The 12,661-nt window shown below is 38.6% G+C and overlaps 1 long non-coding RNA gene across 4 annotated transcripts; it reads left to right on the top strand.

Moving 5' to 3' along the window:
* The first annotated feature begins 8,786 nt into the window (after positions 1 to 8,786).
* On the top strand, positions 8,787 to 10,815 carry LOC129768351 (uncharacterized). 4 transcript variants are annotated; one of them, XR_008741663.1, is made up of 5 exons: positions 8,788 to 8,944; positions 9,177 to 9,237; positions 9,295 to 9,373; positions 9,744 to 9,977; positions 10,210 to 10,815. It is a non-coding gene; the product is annotated as an uncharacterized LOC129768351 (long non-coding RNA). The 4 variants fall into 4 exon arrangements; XR_008741661.1 differs by having other exon boundaries at positions 9,735 to 9,977; XR_008741662.1 differs by having other exon boundaries at positions 8,787 to 8,944; positions 9,177 to 9,373.
* The last annotated feature ends 1,846 nt before the right edge of the window (positions 10,816 to 12,661 follow it).

Raw genomic sequence — 12,661 nt, 5'->3', positions numbered from 1 at the left:
AGCTCGGAACTTTCGGCGACTGAGCAATAATCGATTGCGGGCGCATACAATATTGGATACGGAAATATCCTACTGATGGGGAAGAATAATCTTCTGAAGCTATCCTGTTAATTGCGATTGATTGAAAAACCACAAAACCAAATGTATTTGGTCACAGTGTTACATGGATAGAAAACATTCAATTAAACTCTTTCACATGAATATATTTTGAAAATTCCCAGAGGAACTGGCAGATTATTTTCAGTAACGATTAGTTATTTCCACATTTTCCTCGATACTGGAAGCCCACCAGTGGTTAATGCCAACTCGATAACCACCTGTTAATAGCACTTAATTGAAACATATTTGGTCACAGTGTTACATGGATAGAAAACATTCAATTAAACTCTTTCACATGAATATATTTTGAAAATTCCCAGAGGAACTGGCAGATTATTTTCAGTAACGATTAGATATTTCCACATTTTCCTCGATACTGGAAACCCACCAGTGGTTAATGCCAACTCGATAACCACCTGTTAATAGCACTTGGTTGAAACATATTTGGTCACAGTGTAACATGGATAGAAAACATTCAATTAAACTCTTTCACATGAATATATTTTGAAAATTCCCAAAGGAACTGGCAGATTATTTTCCAGCAATGATTAGATCTTTCCGGAACTTTCTCGATGCTGAATGGCATCCTAACGGAAAGAGTTCTGCGCGTGTATGTGTCGATCCTTCGCCGTCCACCTCCTCCAGCACGTTAGGCAACGATGTTGTCTTGTCGATGTCCTCACGAAAAATGAATGTGTCTCACCACCAGAATATCGCTTAAGTATGCTTTTTGTGTATGATTGAATCGAGAGAAGGTGTGGTTTACGATGGCAATTTGGAAGGCAAACTAGAGGGGAATGAACTCTCTGAGCTCGGAACTTTCGGCGACTGAGCAATAATCGATTGCGGGCGCATACAATATTGGATACGGAAATATCCTACTGATGGGGAAGAATAATCTTCTGAAGCTATCCTGTTAATTGCGATTGATTGAAAAACCACAAAACCAAATGTATTTGTTCACAGTGTTACATGAATAGAAAACATTCAATTAAACTCTTTCACATGAATATATTTTGAAAATTCCTAAAGGAACTGGCAGATTATTTTCAGTAACGATTAGATATTTCCACATTTTCCTCGATACTGGAAACCCACCAGTGGTTAATGCCAACTCGATAACCACCTGTTAATAGCACTTGATTGAAACATATTTGGTCACAGTGTTACATGGATAGAAAACATTCAATTAAACTCTTTCACATGAATATATTTTGAAAATTCCCAAAGGAACTGGCAGATTATTTTCCAGCAATGATTAGATCTTTCCGGAACTTTCTCGATGCTGAATGGCATCCTAACGGAAAGAGTTCTGCGCGTGTATGTGTCGATCCTTCGCCGTCCACCTCCTCCAGCACGTTAGGCAACGATGTTGTCTTGTCGATGTCCTCACGAAAAATGAATGTGTCTCACCACCAGAATATCGCTTAAGTATGCTTTTTGTGTGTGATTGAATCGAGAGAAGGTGTGGTTTACGATGGCAATTTGGAAGGCAAACTAGAGGGGAATGAACTCTCTGAGCTCGGAACTTTCGGCGACTGAGCAATAATCGATTGCGGGCGCATACAATATTGGATACGGAAATATCCTACTGATGGGGAAGAATAATCTTCTGAAGCTATCCTGTTAATTGCGATTGATTGAAAAACCACCAAACCAAATGTATTTGGTCACAGTGTTACATGGATAGAAAACATTCAATTAAACTCTTTCACATGAATATATTTTGAAAATTCCCAAAGGAACTGGCAGATTATTTTCAGTAACGATTAGATATTTCCACATTTTCCTCGATACTGGAAGCCCACCAGTGGTTAATGCCAACTCGATAACGACCTGTTAATAGCACTTGATGAAACATATTTGGTCACAGTGTTACATGGATAGAAAACATTCAATTAAACTCTTTCACATGAATATATTTTGAAAATTCCCAAAGGAACTGGCAGATTATTTTCAGTAACGATTAGATATTTCCACATTTTCCTCGATACTGGAAGCCCACCAGTGTTTAATGCCAACTCGATAACCACCTGTTAATAGCACTTGATTGAAACATATTTGGTCACAGTGTAACATGGATAGAAAACATTCAATTAAACTCTTTCACATGAATATATTTTGAAAATTCCCAGAGGAACTGGCAGATTATTTTCAGTAACGATTAGATATTTCCACATTTTCCTCGATACTGGAAGCCCACCAGTGGTTAATGCCAACTCGATAACCACCTGTTAATAGCCGCGCGTGTATGTGTGTGTAGCGATGTCTTCCCAGGGAACCGTTTGTGGCATCACTCTCCTCCTGATAGATTCCCTTCTGGCCTAGGGTGCACAAACAGGCTCTTGGTGACACCGTTCATCCGCGCTTTCATGATAAATAAAGAGCTTCACCGCAACAGCGACAACATGCTCCAATCGGTGTTCATTTAGAACTGAGTGGATTTCGGAGCGCCGCTCGCTTATATACCGATTGGTGATTTCAATAGCCTGTTTTAAAGCAATTTTAAGACTATTGAAACAAGTTTTTGGATCAAAAAGTAACAAGTATATAACGCGTAGACATTTTATCTTTCGAATGAAGTGTTTATCATAACATTTCGTTCAGTTGTTTAGGAGCTATTAACGCTCAAAATCTCGGTCTCCGGCGTAACGCTTTCGTTTTCGAAACTTTGATTTTACACCCCGGTATAGAAATGAAAGACGTAGTCCTACGTCAAAAGCCATCTGATGAAGTACTGCGTAACAAACTAATCGAAATTGAAAACGTGGTTAATTCCCGTCCGCTTACGCACGTGCCGTCAGACGAAGACTCTGCTCCCGCTCTCACACCGAACCACTTCCTATTGGGATCGTCCAACGGAAACAAACCGCTCGTCACGATTAACAACTCTGGGCTCACCTTGAAGCAGAACTGGTGCACTTCCCAGGTCCTGGCAAATCTGTTTTGGAAGCGATGGCTTACGGATTATTTGCCCGAAGTCACCCGTCGAACCAAATGGTTCCATGCAGTGAAACCTATCACCAGTGGAGATATCGTAGTCATCGTTGATCCCAAGATGCCCCGAAATTGCTGGCCCAAAGGAAGAGTCATCAATACAATCCTCGGACGAGACGGACAGGTACGGTCTGCAACCGTACAGACAGCCGCTGGAATCTACGAGCGCCCGGCCGCCAAGCTGGCGGTGCTAGATGTTCAGCGCGTCGAGTCGTAAGCCAACCGGAAGTTGGCGTACCTTGGGGGGAGTGTTGGCCTACCCATTAGGCCAGCGCGCCCACCTTTCACCTGAACCGATCTTGACAGCCGACAGCATCGAAGTAACAGGTTAGTCGTTCTGTCACTGCTGGTGAGTAAAAAAAAAAAGACAGAACATAAACATAAGACTAGATAAGCTCCCACATTTTGTACGGTTTCCATTATAAGATAATAAGAACGATCCAAACTGTTTAATACTCGATTTAATCAAGTTGTGAGCATTCGCGTGTGAGTGGTTGCATTCCACCAAATTTTGTGGCCAGTTATCTTTCGCGATATAAGAGGTAAATAGCGAGAAATTTCACAGCAATATCGAATTGCTTTTAGGCGCATGTTTTTTAACCTTATTCCTTGTTCAGCTGCGAATCAATTTGTATACGTAGACACAGTGAAATTCGACCTATCAGTTTACGCAGTAAATGGTCGCGAATCTGTGTTCTAAGGTTAAACAGGAATTACTTTTAAGCCCAAATTTAAGGAGAACCGGTGAGAAAATAACGTGGAGTAATTATAAACATACATATCTAAACTAAATTACATTTTTTTGTTTAGGACTAAAATCACTAAAATCATAGTGCCCTAGAACTGAACACGAGAAATATCGAAGGGGAATTAAACGTGAGTAACATAATTATCATTGAGAAACAAACAACGCATAGGAAGTAAATCGAATGAGAAACGGCCAGTTTAATGAATGATTTGATCGAATGAATGGATTAAGTCCATAGAGAGAAAAACAATTACCCAGAGGACAATGAATGAATTATCATCATGAAATTATTATTACCATGAATGAAATATCATTATTATTGTAAATATGAATTATATACTGTTATTATCACCAATGTTGCAACAATCACTATTTTTGTGCTTCATTAGGTTCATGTGAATTGTAGTGCATTTACTATTACTATTATTATTATATTATATTACTATTATTATATATATCATTAATACCAACATAACTCTGTAATTCAACAGGAAAATTATATTCTCCATTTGACTAAACGGATCAAGTGTATTTAATTCATTTCCGCTGCGGAGAATTATAATTTTGGAATCCCGTTGGAATAAATCCAACAATACGTATCCCCCGCGTAAAAAAAATCCTGTGTGTATGTGGAATACATAAAATAAGAGCTAATCTTCCAATGAAAATAGCCAACATTGATTTCTCTCAGGTGTATTTTGAGGGAATTTTGTTTGTGTCCGATGGAAATAATACTAGGTTGACTAAAAAGGATGCTGTGTCTGCATTTTTAACAGGCATTCGGGTGAAGATGAGAATTATACTACCAGTCTCTCGTCATCTTTGCCATGATATTCACATTCATATGCAATATTCAAATTTGACATGTAGGTTTAATCAAGGCACTAGTATCACTGAAGATCCAATCGAATTGACCGATAGTGAAGGTGAACCAATAGTCTTGTCCAAAAAACTAAAAGGGTCAATATTCTTTCTCCCCTTTATGTGTGATATAATTTGTATACCATTTCCCATATACAACATATCTGTTGCTTCCAATCAGTCTGCATAAATGTTGCGCTCACTCTGCCCTCCCTCACAACACCCACTTCCCGTTTGTGACATTGATGAGTGAACATTTTTTGTGCGAGTGTCGAGCAGGAATGAATTGTCTTTCTTCAGATTCACTGTACTCCTAATAAGTGCTCGAAAGATGTAATCTTACGTTGATCGCACTTGATCGAAGAAATTAAAAAAGAATGTATTTGACCGCAGTATTTGATAAACTCTTTCTGAAAAGAACTGAATTTGATTTGCTGAAAACACTATCTTGTTTTCTCTCTAGTTGTGCGTTATGTGTGGCGATGGTAGGTTTTTTCGAAGCTGCTACTGATTTCTATGAGTTCGGCGTTTTCGGCTTGCATGCAACGATTTTTGAGGATTTGTTTGACTTTTGCTTTCGGGCAGCCACACCAGCAGTAGCAGCAGCTTTCTTCTTGCTGGTCGCCTTCTTCACAGCAGCAAGTTTGTTTTTTTTTTTTGCAGCGGTAACTGTTCCAAAATGATCTAACCGCTGTACAATTATAATTGAGTGGAGCTGGCACCTACTTATATACAGATTTTTGTGATTTCAATAGCTTGCTTTCAAAACAATTTTTGAGCTATTGAAACAAGTTTTTGGATCAATAAGTAACACACATATAACGCGTAGACATTTTATCTTTCGAATGAAGCGGTTATCATACCATTTCTTTCAACCGGCGAAGAGGGTTTATTGCTCAAAATCCTGTTTCTCCAATGTAACACTCTCGTTTTCGAAGTTTTGAACTTACACCCTAGTATAGAAATGAAAGATGTAGTCCGACGTCAACATTATTTTCACATAAAACGTCTTGCAAAAAAATGTCATGTTGAAATTTTCTACATATTTCAATACTTCCCCTTGGTTCACCGTGACTGGTTCGCGCTGACATAAGGGTGATCACAACAAACGCGAGCTGGCTCCTCTCTCTCAGGACTTTAGTAGCCAAAACATTGGTAAAATATACAATTTCTTTGTAAATATAGGTCGGACTCGATTGTATATAGTCGACCATTTTTTTTCAACAATTATTTTCAAATCCTATACATAATCGAATGTCAAGAAAACAATTTTTTAATTAATGTATAAATGTTAAATATTAATAGAAAAATAGCTTTTTCGCGATTCGAAAATTAACGATCTTTTTTGGATTCGAAAATTAACGTTGAAAGTGAAATTGTGATTATATATAATCGAGTCCGACCTGTATTACCAAAAATTAGTAAAAGCGATGTCAGATTCATTGAACGTCCCTACCAGAGATTCGTAAATTTTATACTTATGACAGACATACAACTGTACTTGCGTTGTACTTCGAAAATTGTAGGTCTGTCACCATGTACAGCGCTAGAACCATGCAAGCAACTCGGTATAATCGCTGTATCTGTACCGACCTGTTTCACCGTACATGGCTACAATTGTACTGTGCGCAGCGCCATAGACGGTTAGTGGTGGGTAGCATGAACTGTTAGAATAGTAATCGTTGAATTATTGTATAGTAGTAAGCCTTGATTATAATAAAACTACTTTTGTCATTCGTTACCCAAACCTCATCTGAACAAGACGTATTTTATCAGGTTATGTGCCCAGACAAGCTGCTATAAAAACGGCACTGTTTGAAGAGAAATTTTTTTCACTGTGAAGATTTTGAACAAGTTTTCAGAAGCAAGATGTCTATTCAGGTTGTTGGCGATGGAAGAAATGCTGGAGCCCAAGCTGGCGGATCGAGACCATGTAAGGGGGGTCCTGTGCGAGCCTTTTTAAAATCGCCGACTTTTGCGCCAGAGGACCAATGTCCTCTGTCGGGATTCGGATTGATTGTTGCCCGGACCAGCGCGTACCGTAGGCCTCGCTACAGTATCCTCCTTCAAATTGCGGCTTGCCACACTTCCCAATTTGCTGACGAGAATTTCGAAAAGTTTCTCTGTCGTTTTGAGGAACCCAATCTTTCTTTCTAACCGAAACTAAATAAGAAAATGTTACTAATTTTAAAATAAACCGCTAATGTTTTAATAAAAAAATCACCAAATCTTTTTCCAGAAATTTTCCGAATCTTTGTTTCTTATTTTCGTCAAAACACCTAACTCCTTTTCCCAAAAATTCCAAATTGCTTGTGACGTCACTCTTTACGTGTTTTCCTAACTCTATGATTCTCCTACTAACACAATATTTTGTCCCTACTAATTGGTGTCGTTTTACGCGTAACTGTGGTGGTGGTCCGTTATATAGCGTTCTGTTTCAGGGTACTCACTCTATTTGATGTTTTAATACCGGGATGAGCTCACCCGTGCAGCAACGGTGGGGTTTTCAAATGGTGGAGCAGCGTGATGATTTATTCCGCTCCGACACCAAAACTCTCACCGACGTGAGTTCCGGTAAATCTCGCTGGCGTTGGTGGACTTTCCCGTCCTGAGCTTACCGTGTTGGAGTAGGGTCGCGTGTAGCATGCGACTCACACGGGGCCGAGCTTCCCTTCCGTTGACCAACGCGCTCCAGAATGGTCTATAGTGGTACGCAACCACGAGGCGATAGACCACTCCAGGGGATTTACCGTAGCACCAAGATCTCACAGCGATGGCTGATCGCCGGAACGCAAGCGCAGTCCCGACTAGGACTCGGGCACGTAAATGTAACCTGTACACGGAGCCACCAAGGCTGTATAAATTGCCTTCCATTATTATAAAATCATCAAACCAATGTTGTTTTAATAAAAATTTACCTCCGTTTTACTGGGTGCAAAGCACACTGCTGCACTAACTTTTGATTATACTAATTGATTGTACTCAATTGTACAATTGTCCTAAATAAAATTTCACAATGAACAAAAGCGTCTTTATAGTAAACAATAAACTCACTTCTACTTGATTTGAATAATCGCGCAACTCACGATTTATTGATATTTTTATCCAAATCACTCCGAAAATATTTGGAAATAATCAAAACTTAATATTCGAAACGTTTTGAAACTATTTTTACTGTTACTTCAAAAAAAAACTACTCGAAATAATGTCACTCGTTTTCACCAAAATTGAACTTCTTCGCTCGGCGGCTCAGAATGGAAAGGTCGATTCCTCTGTTCTTTCCGATTGCGAAACCTTTCGAATCTTCTAGTAATTTTTTTTTATATTTCTGTCTCTACTTCCGGATCTTTAGGCATTCTCTAATCTAGAATTTTCGTCGAGGACTACTAAATTCTTGATCGATTATTCTGGGCGTCTGATTCTATTCGTGGTATGATATCTAACATTAGGCGTAACTCAATTTAAAATTTTCATGAAACGACCTACTCGTTTCATTACTCCCTACTTTCCCCAAAAAAATATATGAAATATATTTTTTTTATTTACTTTTTACTAACAAGGTAACAAAACTTCCAAATTTACCAAATTATGAATAAATAATTAAAAATAATCAACCAAAAGTAATATGTACAAAATGTCAGATACATTATCAATTTATTTACAACTTGCAAAACAGCACCTTATTTAAAATATCTGTTGTTTATGGGAATTGTAAATGTGAAATTTCATAGTATCCTCGAGTGTTTTCAAAAATATAAAATCGACCAAATCACCTCCAATTTACGAATTGGAATATAATTACCGAATAAAACCTCCAATTAATCAATTGGAACAACTTTACCCCAATTCACATTTCCGAAAATAATCTCGGAAAAATACTATGTCTTTCTTTCGCGGAAAAAGACAAATTTACCCTATGCACTAACTCCAATATATGTATTGGAAAACATAGACCAATTGGTGCCGTCAGAGCATATACTGCCAGTGCACTGAGACCCAATTTTTCTCAAGTGTACGCAGCCAAAATGCCTACGCGCATCCCAAATCACACTCCCTAGGAACCTATGGAAAATGACCCAAATTTATACCAACCTCGGAAATTATACTCTCGGATACTATTGTTGGGCTATTGTAGTTGTGTTTTGAAATCGATGGAGTGCAGCTACTTAGTTGTAGTAGCTTTAAAAAAATCGAATTGTAGTGTTTTTCCAGTACAAAATGATGCTGTAATGCGAAAACGTAAGTACTAATTTTAGTTTTAATCTATAAATTAATTATCATTCTAATATTCGTCTCCTATCCTGAATTTTATTGTTCAATTATATTCTTTCGTTTGTTCTATATATTCCATAGTTTCAGGTCTCTGACCTCCGGTCAATGACTTTATGTTTTCTATTATGATGATTGTTTTCATCCCAAATGTATTATTTATCTTCCTATATATTTCTAATAATTGTACTCTCTCCCTTAGCATATCATTTAGCTGGGTTCCACCGATGGCGTAAAACAAAACAACCTACGGAATCTAATCAGTATCACTTTGGTAATTATGTTTTTCAATCTGATTTTACTAACTATTGTTTTTTTAGGTTTTTCAACTATAATCCATTTTTTTCGACGAGGAAGATGCCTTTTAACCTGGATTATTATAAACAAGTGATTAGCATGGTGAGTTCCAATATAACCGTCTGAGCGTGTTTTTCCATAATTTTTTTCTCCTGATTTAGTTTATGTACATAGCTCTCTAATTGTCCTCATTTTCCATCTTCGTGATTTTTTTTTTTTTAATTAAGCTGCTATGCTTAATGTTGGTATTTTTATACATAGCTTCTTGTTTTTCATCATTAACGTCTTCAAGTGTTTTCTTATTAAGTTACCACCCTTAATTTAGTTTGTATACATAGCTTGAAATAATCATTCTTAAATTTTTTTAAGTTGTGAAACGTGGTATAATCCAATCGTTTTTCCATTCAAATCTGCCAATAGCAAAAATCTCCCACTTTCTTTTTAACACCCAATTTTTCTCAAGTGTACGCAGCCAAAATGCCTACGCGCATCCCAAATCACACTCCCTAGGAACCTATGGAAAATGAACCAAATTTATACCAACCTCGGAAATTATACTCTCTCACACAATACTCTCGGATACTATTGTTGGGCTATTGTAGTTGTGTTTTGAAATCGATGGAGTGCAGCTACTTAGTTATAGTAGCTTAAAAAAAATCGAATTGTAGTGTTTTTCCAGTACAAAGTGATGCTGTAATGCGAAAACGTAAGTACTAATTTTAGTTTTAATCTATAAATTAATTTTCATTCTAATATTCGTCTCCTATCCTGAATTTTATTGTTCAATTATATTCTTTCGTTTGTTCTATATATTCCATAGTTTCAGGTCTCTGACCTCCGGTCAATGACTTTATGTTTTCTATTATGATGATTGTTTTCATCCCAAATGTATTATTTATCTTCCTATATATTTCTAATAATTGTACTCTCTCCCTTAGCATATCATTTAGCTGGGTTCCACCGATGGCGTAAAACAAAACAACCTACGGAATCTAATCAGTATCACTTTTGGTAAGTATGTTTTTCAATCTGATTTTACTAACTATTGTTTTTTTTAGGTTTTTCAACTATAATCCATTTTTTTCGACGAGGAAGATGCCTTTTAACCTGGATTATTATAAACAAGTGATTAGAGGCGAATGAACTGCAAAGTTTAAAGCCTCTTAAAAACAAAGAAAGAAGAACAAGTGATTAGCATGGCGAGTTCCAATATAACCGTCTGAGCGTGTTTTTCCATAATTTTTTTCTCCTGATTTAGTTTATGTACATAGCTCTCTAATTGTCCTCATTTTCCATCTTCGTGATTTTTTTTTTTAATTAAGCTGCTATGCTTAATGTTGGTGTTTTTATACATAGCTTCTTGTTTTTCATCATTAACGTCTTTGCGTGTTTTCTTATTAAGTTACCACCCTTAATTTAGTTTGTATACATAGCTTGAAATAATCATTCTTAAATTTTTTTAAGTTGTGAAACGTGGTATAATCCAATCGTTTTTCCATTCAAATCTGCCAATAAATAGCAAAAATCTCCCACTTTCTTTTTAACTATTGCTTCAACAAATTTTGGTGCGAGTTTCGCATTTATACCCTTCGCTTTATCCGAAAGAATATGGTTTTTTCGCAAAACTTTTTGTCCTTCTTCAAATGTAAACAGTTTACCCGATCTTAAATTATAATATTTCGAGTACTTTTTTTTTTTATCCAAAATATATATTTTTATTAAGGCTCATATGGCGTCAACCTGACGGAGCCGGGAGTTCAATATTTCGACAATGTTTGCCTTATAACTATGTTAGTAATATGTAACCGATTACTCGCGGTTGGCTCGAGGTTAGTATTACAAGTGTTTTCGTAATTGTGATGTTGCTGTCTCCAATGCTATGTACCTGTGCCCGACACGGGATACTTCCTTTTGGGATGCAGCTGACCATTAATCAGCAACGCCCCCTAGTCTGTACCCCATATCTAGCGTGGTGCGTCTTCTCGACTCGAGGAATCCAGGATAGAATGGTCACTAGCCGGCGCAAACATCAGCTCGTGTAGAGTTGTCATGAGCGATACAACCTTTGGCTCTTGTTGAATGATCAGTGGACTGCACAACCTTTGGCCCGTGTATCTGTAAAGAGTGTGTGTATGTATTGCCGCGACTAAGTAAAAGTTTATAGATCGGATAGGAGGGATATGAAACAGGGACACAACGAAGGAAACATCATTAAACGTTGACATCGGCGTTTCTGAGGAACTTTTTTTTTTTTTTTTTTTTTTGGCAGACTTATCTCACTTCTTAACTAGGCGAACCTAGCCAGAATTTTCACCTGCCCCCGGGCTTCTGAATGCCAAAGGGGGACTAGGCTCTGCGGAATGCACGTATCTGCATGCTTGTGCTGTTTCAGTCCTGACCGAGAAATTGTCGGACAATCGCGCAGGTGCTAAGGATGACCGACTTTTGGATGCCGGCCAATTCCTTCTCCATATTCAACACCTTTAGCGCTTCCAGAAGTGTCTTCGGGACAATTCCAGTTCCAGAGAGAACGACTGGAACAATTCTTGGGACCTCCCTTAGCCCCCACAGTTCCTTGAGCTCCACGGCCAATGGTCGGTACTTGCAGATTTTTCGACCGTGGGTCTCCTCCAGATTCTGGTTCAGTGGAATAGCGACATCGATGATGGTGACTTTGCGGTCGCTCTTGTCGTAAACCATTATATCTGGGCGGTTGTGGTGGATCGAGAGGTCGGTCAGAACAGTGCGATCCCAGTACAGCTTGAAACGGTCATTTTCCAGGACAGGTGCAGGCAGGTACCGGTAGTTTGGTACGTTGTCTTCCAGTAGAGCACATTGGAGCGCCAGTTGTCGATGAACAATACGGGCCACGTTGTTGTGGCGCTCGGTGTAGGCTGCGTTGGCCAAAACGGGACAGCCTCCCATAATGTGCTCTATGTTTTCACCTGGTTGATGGCACATCCGGCAAATGTCATCAACGTCTTGATGCCAGACGTACCGCCTGCAGTTTCTCGTCGGCATTATCCTGTCCTGGATGGCTATCATGTCGGCTTCTACTACTGAAGAGAGTTCACCACGCGTTAGCCACAGATTAGATGCGGCCTTGTCGACGTGTGGCCGATCCAGTTGATGGGGGTGGGCACCATGCACTGCCTTCTGCTTCCAAGCTGCAATCTTTATAGGATTTTTATAGGATTCGCCACGAACCATGTCTCTTATGAACTCGCCGTCATAGACCTCGTAACCTCCGGATTCGGTAAGCTGCCCTTTCAGCATATGGACACAGCGGCACTTGTCAAGGCCGAACTCCATGCAGATGTCCCTGCTTATGTCTTCGACAACCCGGATAGCTACACCTAGATGCTGACGTGAATCAGCGTAGACCTTGAG

Source organism: Toxorhynchites rutilus, chromosome 2 (genome assembly GCF_029784135.1).
Source record: "Toxorhynchites rutilus septentrionalis strain SRP chromosome 2, ASM2978413v1, whole genome shotgun sequence".
Taxonomy (NCBI): Eukaryota; Metazoa; Arthropoda; class Insecta; order Diptera; family Culicidae; genus Toxorhynchites; species Toxorhynchites rutilus.
The sequence above is the reverse complement of the archived record's forward strand: the minus strand, read 5'-3'. Positions and strand labels throughout refer to the sequence as shown.